We start from the raw sequence: 13,035 nt of genomic DNA on the forward strand, positions 1-13,035 counted from the left end.
GGAGACTGCATTGGTGGGCACAGGGAGGCTGCATTGGTGGGCAATGTGAGACTGCATCCATGGGCACAGTGAGAATGCGATGATGGGCACAGTGAGGCTGCATTGGTGGGTATGGTGAGGCTGCATTGATGGGCACGGTGAGGCTGCAGTGGTCGGCATGGTGCGGTTGCAGTGGTGGGAACACAGGCTGTAATTGGTGGGCACACATAGGCTGCAGTTGGTGAGCACACAGAGGCTGCAGTGGTGGGCACACTTAGGCTACAATTGGTGGGCACAGAGAGGCTGCATTGGTGGGCACAGTGAGCCAGCATTGATGAGCATGGTGAGGCTGCATTGATGGGCACAGTGAGGCTGCAGTTGTGGGCACACAGGCTGCAATTGATGGGCACAGAGAGGCTGCAGTGGTGGGTATGCATGGGCTGCAATTGGTGGGCACAGAAAGGCTGAAATTGGTGGGCACAGAGGCTGAAATTGGTAGGCACAGTGCGTATTTATTCATGGGCACAGAGAAACTACATTGGTGGGCACAGTGAAGCTGCATTGGTGGGCACAGTGATCCTGCATTGATGGGCACAGTGAGGCTGCAGTGATGAGCACAGAGAGGCTGCATTGGCAGGCATGGTGAGGCTGCATCGATGGGCACAGAGAGGCTGCAATGATGGGCACAGAGAGGCTGCATTGGTTGGCACAGAGAGGCTGGATTGATGGGCACCATGAAGCTACAATGATTGGCACAGGGAGGCTGCATTGATAGGCACAGGGAGGATGCATTAATGGCCACAGTGAGGATGCAATGAAGGGCATGGTGAGGCTGCATTGATGGGCACACAGAGGCTGCATTGGTGGGCACAAGGGATGAGCCGAACACCCCACGGTTCGGTTTGCACCAGAACTTTCGAACGGACCCCAAATTCGTACAAACTTTAGAACCCCATTGAAGTCTATGGGACTCGAACGTTCAAAATTAAAAGTGCTAATTTTAACGGCTAATATGCAAGATACTGTCCTAAAAAGGGTTTGGGGACCTGGCTCCTGCCCCAGGGGACATGGGTCAATGCTTAAAATGTTTTTAAAAATGGCCGTTTTGGCGGGAGCACTGATTTTAATGACGATTAAAGTGAAAAAAAAGTGAAATATTCCTTTAAATATGGTGCCTGGGGGGTGTCTGTAGTATGCTTGTGAAGTGCCACGTGTTTCCCGTGTTTAGAACAGTCCCTGCACAAAATGACATTAAACGGAAATAACATCATTTAAAACTGCTTGCGGTTTTAATGTTATATCTGGTTCCTGCAACATGGTTGAAAATCATTGAGAAAAATGGCATGGGTAGCCTTCCCTGCCCATTACCAGCCCCTTTGGGTCTTGTACGCATATTAAGGGAAACCACGTACCCATATTAAAAAAAGGAAATGCGTGTGGCCCCCCAGGCCCTTTATACTCAGAACAGCAGTATACAGGCGGTGCAAACAAGACAGGGACTGTGTAGGTTTGTTGTGTTAAGTTGAATCTGTTTGTAATTTTCAACTGGTACATTTTTAAAGTGTAGCTCCAGTCAAAAAAACGATTTTTAAGCTTTTTGGAAAACATAGGGAAGGGTTATCACCCCTGTATAATTTGTTTTGTCGTCCATCTTTTTTTATATCACTTGCTGTTGTCTCCTTCCGTTTGCCAGTAGGAGATGTTTGTAAGTTGGATGTTTTAAAGTAGGGGCCTGCCCTATACGCTCTGCAGAACTGGCGGAACAAGGTGTTTTACCACAACATTGTAAGCCCTGAAAGTGACTCTTGGTGTGCGCTGGAGCGCCCTGCTGTGAACGATTATATCAAGATTTGTAATTACATGCCATTGTTGAACAGTGGTAGAAAAAATGACCTTTGGTGGTTGTGGTGCTGGTGCCACAACACTATAAGTCCTCACAGTTACTCTGGGTGGGCACAGGAACGGGCCCTCCTGTGAAATATTATGTCAAGAATTGTAATTACATGTCCCTGTTAAACAGGGGCAGAAAAATTGGGCCTTAGGCACTGGTGCTGGTGCCACGACACTGCAACCTCTCCCATATACTCTATTTTTATTGCAGGAATTTGCCCTGCTGCAAAGCATTGCATCAAAAATTGTACTTAAACGCCCCTGTTAAACAGGGGCAGAAAAATTGGGCCTTAGGCATAGACATTTGCATTCGTTTTCGTCCGAATGCATTTTCGTCCGATTTTCTGCTATTTTCGTTTTCGTTTTGACAAACGATAACGAAAGCACAAAATCCGAAAAACGACAGATCCAACATAAATAAATGCTTTATTTTCGTTTTCATTGTTACAACAGTTCTATATAGAATAGGAGATTCGACATGACTCTGACAATAACAATCTGTCTATAGAACCTGTGGTCGAATGTGCCTAACCTTACCTCTATTAGTCCAAGATTATATAGAGAAAATATTCGACAGAGAAAAAAAGATTTGACAGAGAGAAAAGATTCTGCAAGTTACTGTCCTAAAAAGTGTTTGGGGACCTGGGTCCTGCCCCAGGGGACATGGATCAATGCAAAAAAAAGTTTTAAAAACGGCCGTTTTTTCGGGAGCAGTGATTTTAATAATGATTAAAGTGAAACCATAAAAGTGTAATATTCCTTTAAATTTCGTAGGGGGGGGGTTGTCTATAGTATGCCTGTGAAGGGGCGCAAGTTTCTGGTGCTTAGAACTGTCCCTGCACAAAGTGTCATTTATGCAGGAAAAAAAGTCCTTTAAAATCACTCGCAGCTATTATGAATTGTCGGCTCCCGTAATACAGAGAACACTCATTGAAAGTCATTGATAAAAAAATAAATAAATAAATAAAAAGCGTGGGGGTCCCCCAAATTCAATTACCAGGCCCTTCAGGTCTGGTATGGATATTAAGGGGAACCCTGCCTCAAATTTAAGAAAAATTTTGACGTGGGGTTCCCCCTAAATATCCATAACCAGACACTTCAGGTCTGGTATGGATATTAAGGGGAACCCCGCCTCATATTGAAAAAAAAATTGACGTGAGGGTCCCCCTAAAAATCCATACCAGACCCTTTATCCGAGCACGCAACCTGGCAGGCCGCAGGAAAAGAGGGGGCGAGAGAGCGCCCCCCCTCCCTCCTGAACCGTACCAGGCCACATGCCCTCAACATTGGGAGGATGCTTTGGGGGTCTGTGACCCCTCAAAGCACCTTGTCCCCATGTTGATGAGGACAAGGGCCTCATCCCCACAACCGTGGCCGGTGGTTGTGGAGGTCTGCGGGCGGGGGGCTTATCAGAATCTGTAAGCCCCCTTTAACAAGGGGACCCCCAGATCCCGCCCCCCCTGTTTGAAATGGTAAGGGGGTACAAAAGTACCCCTACCATTTCACAAAGAAAGTGTAAAAAATAGTTAAATAAGACAAACACACTTTTGAAAAATATCTTTATTAAAAAAAAAAAAAAAAAAAAAAAGATTCCAGCGGTGATAATCCACTCTTGCTATCCAGCGACGGATGGTCATCTCTCCAGCGATGGCTCATCTCATCCAGCCCAGCGAATATATCCTTCTTCTGTCTCTGCGGAGGAGACACTGCAAGGATTCCGGCGGCCTGACGTTTCTTATATACGGAGGGCAGGGCCACCCGTCACCTGACCTCGTCCCCCTCTGACGCAAGGGGAAACCCGGGGTTCCCTGTGACGTATGGGTGACCCGCACCCCTCTGATGTAACACAGGCAGGTTTCCGTTACATCAGAGGGGGCGGGGTCACCCATACGTCATGGGGAACCCCGGGTTTCCCCTTGCGTCAGAGGGGGCGGGGTCAGGTGACGGGTGGCCCCACCCTCCGTATATAAGAAATGTCAGGCCACCGGAATCCTTGCAGTGTCTCCTCTGCTGAGACAGAAGAAGGATGGATACGCTGCGCTGGATGAGATGAGCCATCGCTGGAGAGATGACCGTCCGTCGCTGGATAGCAAGAGTGGATTACCACCGCTGGAATCTTTTTTTTATTTTTTTTATTTTTAATAAAGATATTTTTCAACAGTGTGTTTGTCTTATTTAACTATTTTTTACACTTTCTTTTTGAAATGGTAGGGGTACTTTTGTACCCCCTTACCATTTCAAACAGGGGGGGGGCCGGGATCTGAGGGTCCCCTTGTTAAAGGGGGCTTACAGATTCTGATAAGCCCCCCGCCCGCAGACCTCCACAACCACCGGCCAGGGTTGTGGGGATGAGGCCCTTGTCCTCATCAACATGGGGACAAGGTGCTTTGAGGGGTCACAGACCCCCAAAGCGTCCTCCCAATGTTGAGGGCATGTGGCCTGGTACGGTTCAGGAGGGAGGGGGGGGCCGCTCTCTCGCCCCCCCTCTTTTCCTGCGGCCTGCCAGGTTGCGTGCTCGGATAAAGGGTCTGGTATGGATTTTTAAGGGACCCCCACGTCAATTTTTTTTTAAATTTAATGTGGGGTTCCCCTTAATATCCATACCAGACCTGAAGGGTCTGGTTATGGATATTTAGGGGGAACCCCACGTCAAATTTTTTCTTAAATTTGAGGCAGGGTTCCCCTTAATATCCATACCAGACCTGAAGGGCCTGGTAATTGAATTTGGGGGACCCCCACGCTTTTTTTTTAATTAATTAATTTATTTATTTTATCAATGACTTTCAATAAGTGTTCTCTGTATTACGGAGCCGACAATTCATAATAGCTGCGAGTGATTTTAAAGGACTTTTTTTCCTGCATAAATGACACTTTGTGCAGGGACAGTTCTAAGCACCAGAAACATGAGCCCCTTCACAGGCATACTATAGAACCCCCCCCCCCCCTACTAAATTTAAAGGAATATTACACTTTTATTGTTTCACTTTAATCATTATTAAAATCACTGCTCCTGAAAAAACGGCCGTTTTTAAAACTTTTTTTTCATTGATACATGTCCCCTGGGGCAGGACCTGGGTCCCCAAACACTTTTTAGGACAGTAACTTGCAAATTAGTCTTTAAAATTAGCACTTTAGATTTTGAATGTTGGAGTCCCATAGACTTTAACAGGGGTTCTAAAGTATGCTGTATACTAGCTCCGTCGAATCTTCTTTATACATTCGACAGACACCATAAGCCTTTAAAGACAGATTCGACCGTAATTCATGTGGATTTTCGGACGAATGCAATTTTTGAACGAAAAACGAAATAAATAAAAATGAATTTCGGGAGTAACTAAATAAATTAAGTTTTCGAACGAAAACGAAATTCCGAAACAAAATATTTTACTCTGCACATGTCTACTTAGGCACTGGTGCTGGTGCCACCACACTGCAACCTCTCCCATATACTCTAGTTTTATTGCAGTAATTAGCCCTGCTGCAAAGCATTGCATCAAAAATTGTACTTAAATGCCCCTGTTTAACAGGGGCAGAAAAATTGGGCCTTAGGCACTGGTGCCACCACACTGCAATCTCTCCCATATACTCTAGTTTTATTGCAGGAATCAGCCCTGCTGAAAAGTATTGCATCAAAAATTGTACTTAAACGCCCCTGTTAAACAGGGGCAGAAAAATTGGGCCTTAGGCACTGGTGCTGGTGCCACCACACTGCAACCTCTCCCATATACTCTATTTTTATTGCAGGAATTAGCCCTGCTGCAAAGCATTGCATCAAAAATTGTAATTAAACGCCCCTGTTAAACAGGGGCAGAAAAATTGGACTGATGGCTTTACCCAGAACCAGAAATGTTCTTCCAACATATCAGCGGAGGAGGAAGAGGATAGACAATCAACATAACAGGACAGTCACTCAGCATCAGCATAGGCAGTCTTGAAGGGATGTGATATTTCAAAAAAAATTATTCGGTTACATCAGCTTCAGGTGCTTGGTAGCTGTGGGTGATCCAAGACTGATTCATCTTGATGAAGGTCAGTCGATCAACTGATTCGGTGGACAGGCACACCCTGTGATCGGTAACAAAGCCATCAGCAGCACTGAAGGTGCGTTCCGAAAGAACGCTGGATGCAGGACAGGCCAGTAGCTCAATTGCATACTGTGCAAGCTCTGGCCAGTGATCCATCCTCAAGACCCAGTAAGCCAGAGGATTTTCGGTGGGAAAGGTGTCCAAGTCTGACCTTGCCCCTAAGTATTCCTGCACCATGTAAATCAGACAATGGAGATGGTTGCTGGAACCGATCATACCTTGGGGCTGCGGACTAAAAAATTATCTGAAAGCATCAGTCAGACGGCCACCTTCTCCACCGCTCCTTCTGACCGATGCCTCAGCAACACGTTGTCCAGGACCAGGAGTTTGTAACCTCCCAGTCTCTGGGAACGTGTTGCACAGACCTTTCTGCAAGGCCTCCCGGAGATGTCTCATCCTCTGTTCCCTCTGCGATGGCAAGATAAGGTCGTTAACCTTACCCTTGTACCGTGGATCAAGGAGAGTGGCCAGCCGGTAATGGTCCCTCTCCTTGATCCGAAGAATACGAGGATCCTTCCGCAGGCTTTGCAGGATCAGAGAGGCCATGCAGCGTAGGTTAGCTGAGGCATTCGGTCCGGAGTCCTCTGGGTCACTAAGGGCAACATGATCCGCAGCTACCTCCTCCCAGCCACGTACAAGTCCATGTGTTTCTTGGGACTGTAAATCATCCCTACAAGACTGCTGCTGCTGATGCTGAGTGCCAGCCTCCACCTCCATGCTGACACAATCATCCTCCTCCTCCTCTTTCTCCTCCTCATCCTCTTCCTGTGTGATGGGTGGCACAGCAGGAACACTGTCTGGATAAAGAGGGCCTTGAGAGGCAAGGAAGTCCTCCTCTTCCTGCCTCTGTTCTGCCTCAAGTGCCCTGTCCATTATTCCACGCAGCGTATGCTCCAAGAGGTGGACAAGAGGTACAGTGTCACTGATGCATGCACTGTCACTGCTCACCATCCTTGTGGCCTCCTCAAACGGTGACAGGACAGTGCATGCATCCCTGATCATGCCCCACTGGCGTGGTGAGAAAAAACCGAGCTCCCCTGACCCTGTCCTGGTGCCATAGTCGCACAGGTACTCATTGATGGCCCTCTGCTGCATGTGCAGCCGCTGCAGCATGGCCAACATTGAGTTCCACCTGGTGGACATGTCACATATAAGGCGGTTCTTGGGCAGGTTCAACTCCTTTTGGAGCTCAGCCAGCCGAGCACAGGCATTAAATGATCGGCATAAATGCACAAGACTTTCCTGGCCTGCTTCAGGACATCCTGTAAGCCGGGGTACCTGCCCAAGAACCGCTGCACCACCAGGTTAAGGTCGTGAGCTACACAGGGCACATGGGTCAGTTGTCCCTGTCGGAGGGCGGAGAGGAGGTTGGTGCCATTGTCACAAACCACCATTCCTGGCTTAAGCTGGCATGGTGTCAACCACCTCTCGGCCTGCCCCTGCAGAGCTGACAAAACATCCGCCCCAGTGTGGCTCCTGTCCCCCAAACAAACCAGCGCAAGCACGGCATGGCATCGTTTTGCCTGCGTACTTGCGTAGCCCCTGAAACGCCTACGGAGCACCGCTGGTTCTGAGGACAGAGCACTGGAAGAGGCCATGGAGGAAGAAGAAGAGGAGGGGGTGGAGGAGAGAGGTGTGTCACAAGCAATAGTAGCATTTTGGAGGCGTGGTGGCGGAACAACCTCCAACACTACTGCACCTTGTCCTGCATCCTTCCCAGCTGCCAGAAGAGTGACCCAATGGGCCATGAAAGACAGGTAACGTCCCTGTCTATGCCTGCTGGACCATGAGTCAGCGGTAATATGCACCTTACCGCTGACCGCCCTGTCCAGCGAGGCAAGGACATTGCCTTCCACATGCCGGTAGAGAGCCGGAATCGCCTTCCGTGAGAAAAAGTGGCGTTTGGGGACCTGCCACTGAGGAACCGCACATTGTACAATCTCACGGAAGGGGGCCTAGTCTACCAACTGAAAAGGCAGCAGTTGAAGTGCTAGCAATTTAGCCAAGCTAGCATTCAACCGCTGGGCATGTGGATGGCTGGGAGTGAACTTCTTTCGCCGGTCCATCAGCTGGGGCAGGGACATTTGCCTGCTATAATCAGGCGGGGGTGTACTGCTAGCAGAGTGCCTGGAAGCACTTGGCTGTGACACACCTAATTCTACACCTTCATTCCTCTCAGAGCAGGTTTCAGAGAGGACTGAAGGTCTAGTGGGGTTGGAGATGCCAGCTGATGAGGAGCAAGGAGAGGTCCGCTTTGTTCTTTGGTGTGGGTCTTTGAGGTATGCTTGCCAAAGAGCTGCATGGCAGGTCAACATATGTCTGGTCAAGCATGTGGTGCCCAAGCGGCTGATGTTTTGGCCACGCGAGATATGCTTGAGACATATGTTGCAAATAGCAGCAGTGCAATCTGATGAACTCGTCTCAAAAAAGGCCCACACCAAAGAACTTTTAGAATAACGCGCAGAGGCAGCACCCTGCACAGGTGGAGCTCTGCGGTGTGATTCAGTCGGTGTGCTGCCCCTAAGCTGGCCCCCGGAGGGCATCCTGCCTCGTTGGACATGTGCCTCCTCCTCCTCCTCCTCTCTCCTACCAGGCACCCACGTGGATTCAGTGCCCTCATCATCCCCTCCCTCTTCATCGCTGTAGCATACCTGGCAATATGCTGTAGCTTGTGGAACATGACTGCCAGATTGCTGTCCTTCTTGAGCATCCCCTCTCTGCATTCACGCTACTGCTTTCCTCTAGCTGAGTGTCATCATCAGAGCCTACAAAACACTGTGCATCCTCCTGGAGCATGTACCCAACACTGTGCTCAAAGAGTTCAGGAGACTCCTCAGGAGGACGTGGTGGGTCTAGGGAAGGAGTCACTGATGATGACATTGAGACGAGGGAAGACGATGTGTTGGCAGCTGCTTTGCTAGTACCCTGAGACTGGGTGAGAGAGGATGAGGAGGATAAGGAGGGCTTGGTCATCAACTCTCCCAAGTCGTTGGCATGTTGCGGTTCAACATGTCCAGCTGCCGAAAAGAAGGACAAGCGTGTCCCATGGCCACGTGCTGATGACAATGCATCGCGTCCACGACCAGCACTGTTGTCTCTAGACACAGAGCCTGCTTGCCCTCTTTTATCTGTCTGCCTCTCCTTGCTGGCCTTCCTTTATTATAGAACACCAGAGATAAAGGGGTATACTGTAATAGTGTCACACAACACCCACTAAGCCCTGCAGGTGGCTTTATTAAAGAACAGCAATAAAGGGTAGATACAGGTGTATATTGTGCTGGAGGCACACAACACCCACTAACTCCTGCAGATGCCTTTATTATAGAACACCAGAGATAAAGGGGTATATACAGATGTATACTGTGCTGTGCTGGAAGCACACACAACTTCCAATAACTCCTGCAGATGGCAAGTGGGCTCAAACAGAGAAGAGATATGTAGGTGGATATAGCAGTGTATACTGGGTACATAGCACGCAGACAGCACGCACAAGCTCCTAACACTACTGACTGGAAGCTCTATTATAAAAGATAGATCACTAGCTATATAGGTGAGGTGAAAATAGCGGTGTATACTGCGGTCAGGGCACACAGACAACAACCACTACAGAAGAGCAAAATCGAAAATCGGCCGATAACGATCGGTGTATACTGTGTTGAAGGTACACAGAACACCCACTAACTGCTTCAGACGCCAACACACTACACAAGGTTGCCGCGCTGGCGGCCTTATATAGTGTGGGGCGTGTACTACACAGCCTGAGCTATGATTGGCCACAGGCATCCTGCTTGTGGCCAATCATGGCTTTCCTCGCTGCTGGCGCTGTGATTGGCCAAGCATGCGGGGTCACAGTGCATGCTTGGCCAATCATGAGCCAGCAATGAACTGCGATGACGCAGTGCATTGTGGGCCGTGAGCGCCACACGAATTTGGCGCGAACGGCCCATAACGTTTGGAATTCGCCGAACGGGCGAACAGCCGATGTTCGAGCCGAACATATGTTCGACTCGAACACGAAGCTTATCCCTAGTGGACACACAGAGGCTGCAGTGGTGGGCACACATAGGCTGCAATTGGTGGGCACAGAAAGACTGCATTGATGGGCACAGAGAGGCTGCAGTGGTGGTTACACATAGGCTGCAATTGGTGGGCACAGAGAGGCTGAAATTGGTGGGCACAGAGGCTGAAATTGGTAGGCACAATGAGTATGTATTCATGGGCACAGAGAAACTACATTGGTGGGCACAGTGAGGCTGCATTGGTGGGCACATTGATGCTGCATTGGTGAGCACAGTGAAGCTGCAGTGATGAGCACAGAGAGGCTGCATTGGTGGGCATGGTGAGGCTGCATTGATGGGCACAGAGAGGGTGCAATGATGGGCACAGAGAGGCTGGATTGATGGGCACCATGAAGCTACAATGATTGGCACAAGGAGGCTGCACTGATGGACACAGGGAGGCTGCACTGATGGACACAGGGAGGCTGCATTGGTGGGCAAATGGAGGCTGCATTGGTGGGCACAGTGAGACTGCATTCATGGGCAGAGTGAGGTGCGGCTGCAATGATAGGAACAGTTCAGCTACATTGGTGGGCATGGTGAGGCTGCACTGGTGGGAACAGGGAGGCTGCAGTCATGGGCACATATAGGCTGCAAATGGTGGGCACAGGGAGACTGCATTGGTGGGCACAGGGAGGCTGCATTGGTGGGCAATGTGAGACTGCATCCATGGGCACAGTGAGCCTGCCATGATGGGCACAGTGAGGCTGCATTGGTGGGTATGGTGAGGCTGCATTGATGGGCACGGTGAGGCTGCAGTGGTGGGAACACAGGCTGTATTTGGTGGGCACACATAGGCTGCAGTTGGTGAGCACACAGAGGCTGCAGTGGGTGGCACACTTAGGCTTCAATTGGTGGGCACAGAGAGGCTGCATTGGTGGGCACAGTGAGCCTGCATTGATGAGCATGGTGAGGCTGCATTGATGGGCACGGTGAGACTGCAGTTGTGGTAACACAGGCTGCAATTGATGGGCACAGAGAGGCTGCAGTGGTGGGTACACATGGGCTGCAATTGGTGGGCACAAAGAAGCTAAAAATGGTGGGCACAGAGGCTGAAATTGGTAGGCACAGTGCGTATGTATTCATGGGCACAGAGCAACTACATTGGTGGGCACAATGAAGCTGCATTGGTGGGCACAGTGATCCTGCATTGGTGGGCACAGTGAGGCTGCAGTGATGAGCACAGAGAGGCTGCATTGGCAGGCACGGTGAGGCTGCGTCGATGGGCACAGAGAGGCTGAAATGATGGGCACAGAGAGGCTGCATTGGTGGGCACAGAGAGGCTGGATTGATGGGCACCATTAAGCTACAATGATTGGCACAGGGAGGCTGCATTGATGGGCACAGGGAGGATGCATTAATGGCCACAGTGAAGATGCAATGAAGGGCATGGTGAGGCTGCATTGATGGGCACACAGAGGCTGCATTGGTGGGCACACAGAGGCTGCAGTGGTGGGCACACATAGGCTGCAATTGGTGGGGACAGAGAGGCTGCATTGATGGGCACAGAGTGGCAGAATTGATGGGCACAGTGACGCTGGAATGATGGGCAGCATGAAGCTACAACGATTGGCACAGAGATGCTGCATTGATGGGCACAGGGAGGCTGAATTGATGGACACAGTGAGGCTGCATTGGTGGGTAAAGGGAGGCTGCATTGGTGGGCACAGGGAGGCTGCATTAATGGGCACGGTGGGGCTGCAATGAAGGGCACGGTGAGGCTACATTGATGGGCACACAAAGGCACAGGCACATAGGCTTCAATTCGTAGGCACAGTAAGACTGCATTCATGGGCACAGAGAAACTACATTGGTGGGCACAGCAAAGCTGCATTCATGGGCACAGTGATGCTGCATTGGTGGGCACAGTGAGGCTGCATTGAAGGGCACAGCGAGGCTGCATTGGTGGGCACAGTGAGGATGCAATCATGGGCACAGAGAGGCTGGATTGATGAGCACTATGAAGCTACAATGATTGGCACAGTGAGGCTGCAATGATTGGCACAGTAAAGCTCCATTTATGGGCATAGGAAGGCTGCATTGGTGGGAACAGGGAGGCTGCACTGGTGGGTACAGTGAGACTGAACTCCTGGCCATAGTGAGGGCTGCATTGGTGGGCACAGAGAGGCTGCATTGATGGGCACAGAGTGGCAGAATTGATGGGCACAGTGACGCTGGAATGATGGACAGCATGAAGCTAAAACGATTGGCACAGAGATGTTGCATTGGTGGGCACAGGGAGGCTGAATTGGTGGGCACAGTGAGGCTGCATTGGTGGGTACAGGGAGGCTGCATTGGTGGGCACAGTGAGGCTGCATTAATGGGCACGGTGAGGCTGCAATGAAGGGCACGGTGAGGCTACATTGATGGGCACACAAAGGCTGCATTGATGAGTACAGTGAGGCTGCAGTTGTGGGCACACAGGCTGCAATTGATGGACACCGAGAGGCTTCAACTGGTGGGCACAACGAGGCTGCAGTGGTGGGTACACTTAGGCTGCAATTGGTGGGCACAGAGAGGCTGAAATTGGTGGGCACAGTGAGTATGTATTCATAGGCACAGAGAAACTACATTGGTAGACACAGTGAAGTTGCATTAGGGGACACAGTGATGCTGCATTGGTGGGCACAGTGAGGCTGCTGTCATGAGAACAGAGAGGCTGCATTGGTGGGCATGGTGAGGCTGCATTGATGGGGACAGAGAGGCTGCAATGATGGGCACAGAGAGGCTGCATTGATGGGCACATAGTGGTTGCATTGATGGGCACAGTGAGGCTAGATTGATGGACACCATGAAGCTACAATGATTGGCACAGGGAGGCTGAATTGATGGGCACAGGGAGGCTGCATTGATGGACACAGGTAGGCTGCTTTGGTGGGTACAGGGAGGCTGCATCAGTGGGCACAGTGAGGCTGCATTAATGGACACGGTGAGGCTGCAATGAAGGGCATGGTGAAGCTGCATTGATGGGCACACAGAGGCTACATTGATGGGCACACAGAGGCTGCAGTGGTGGGTACACA

Source organism: Lithobates pipiens, unplaced genomic scaffold (assembly GCF_037356315.1).
Source record: "Lithobates pipiens isolate NorthernLeopardFrog02 unplaced genomic scaffold, aLitPip1_a1.2 Scaffold_13, whole genome shotgun sequence".
Lineage (NCBI taxonomy): Eukaryota > Metazoa > Chordata > Amphibia > Anura > Ranidae > Lithobates > Lithobates pipiens.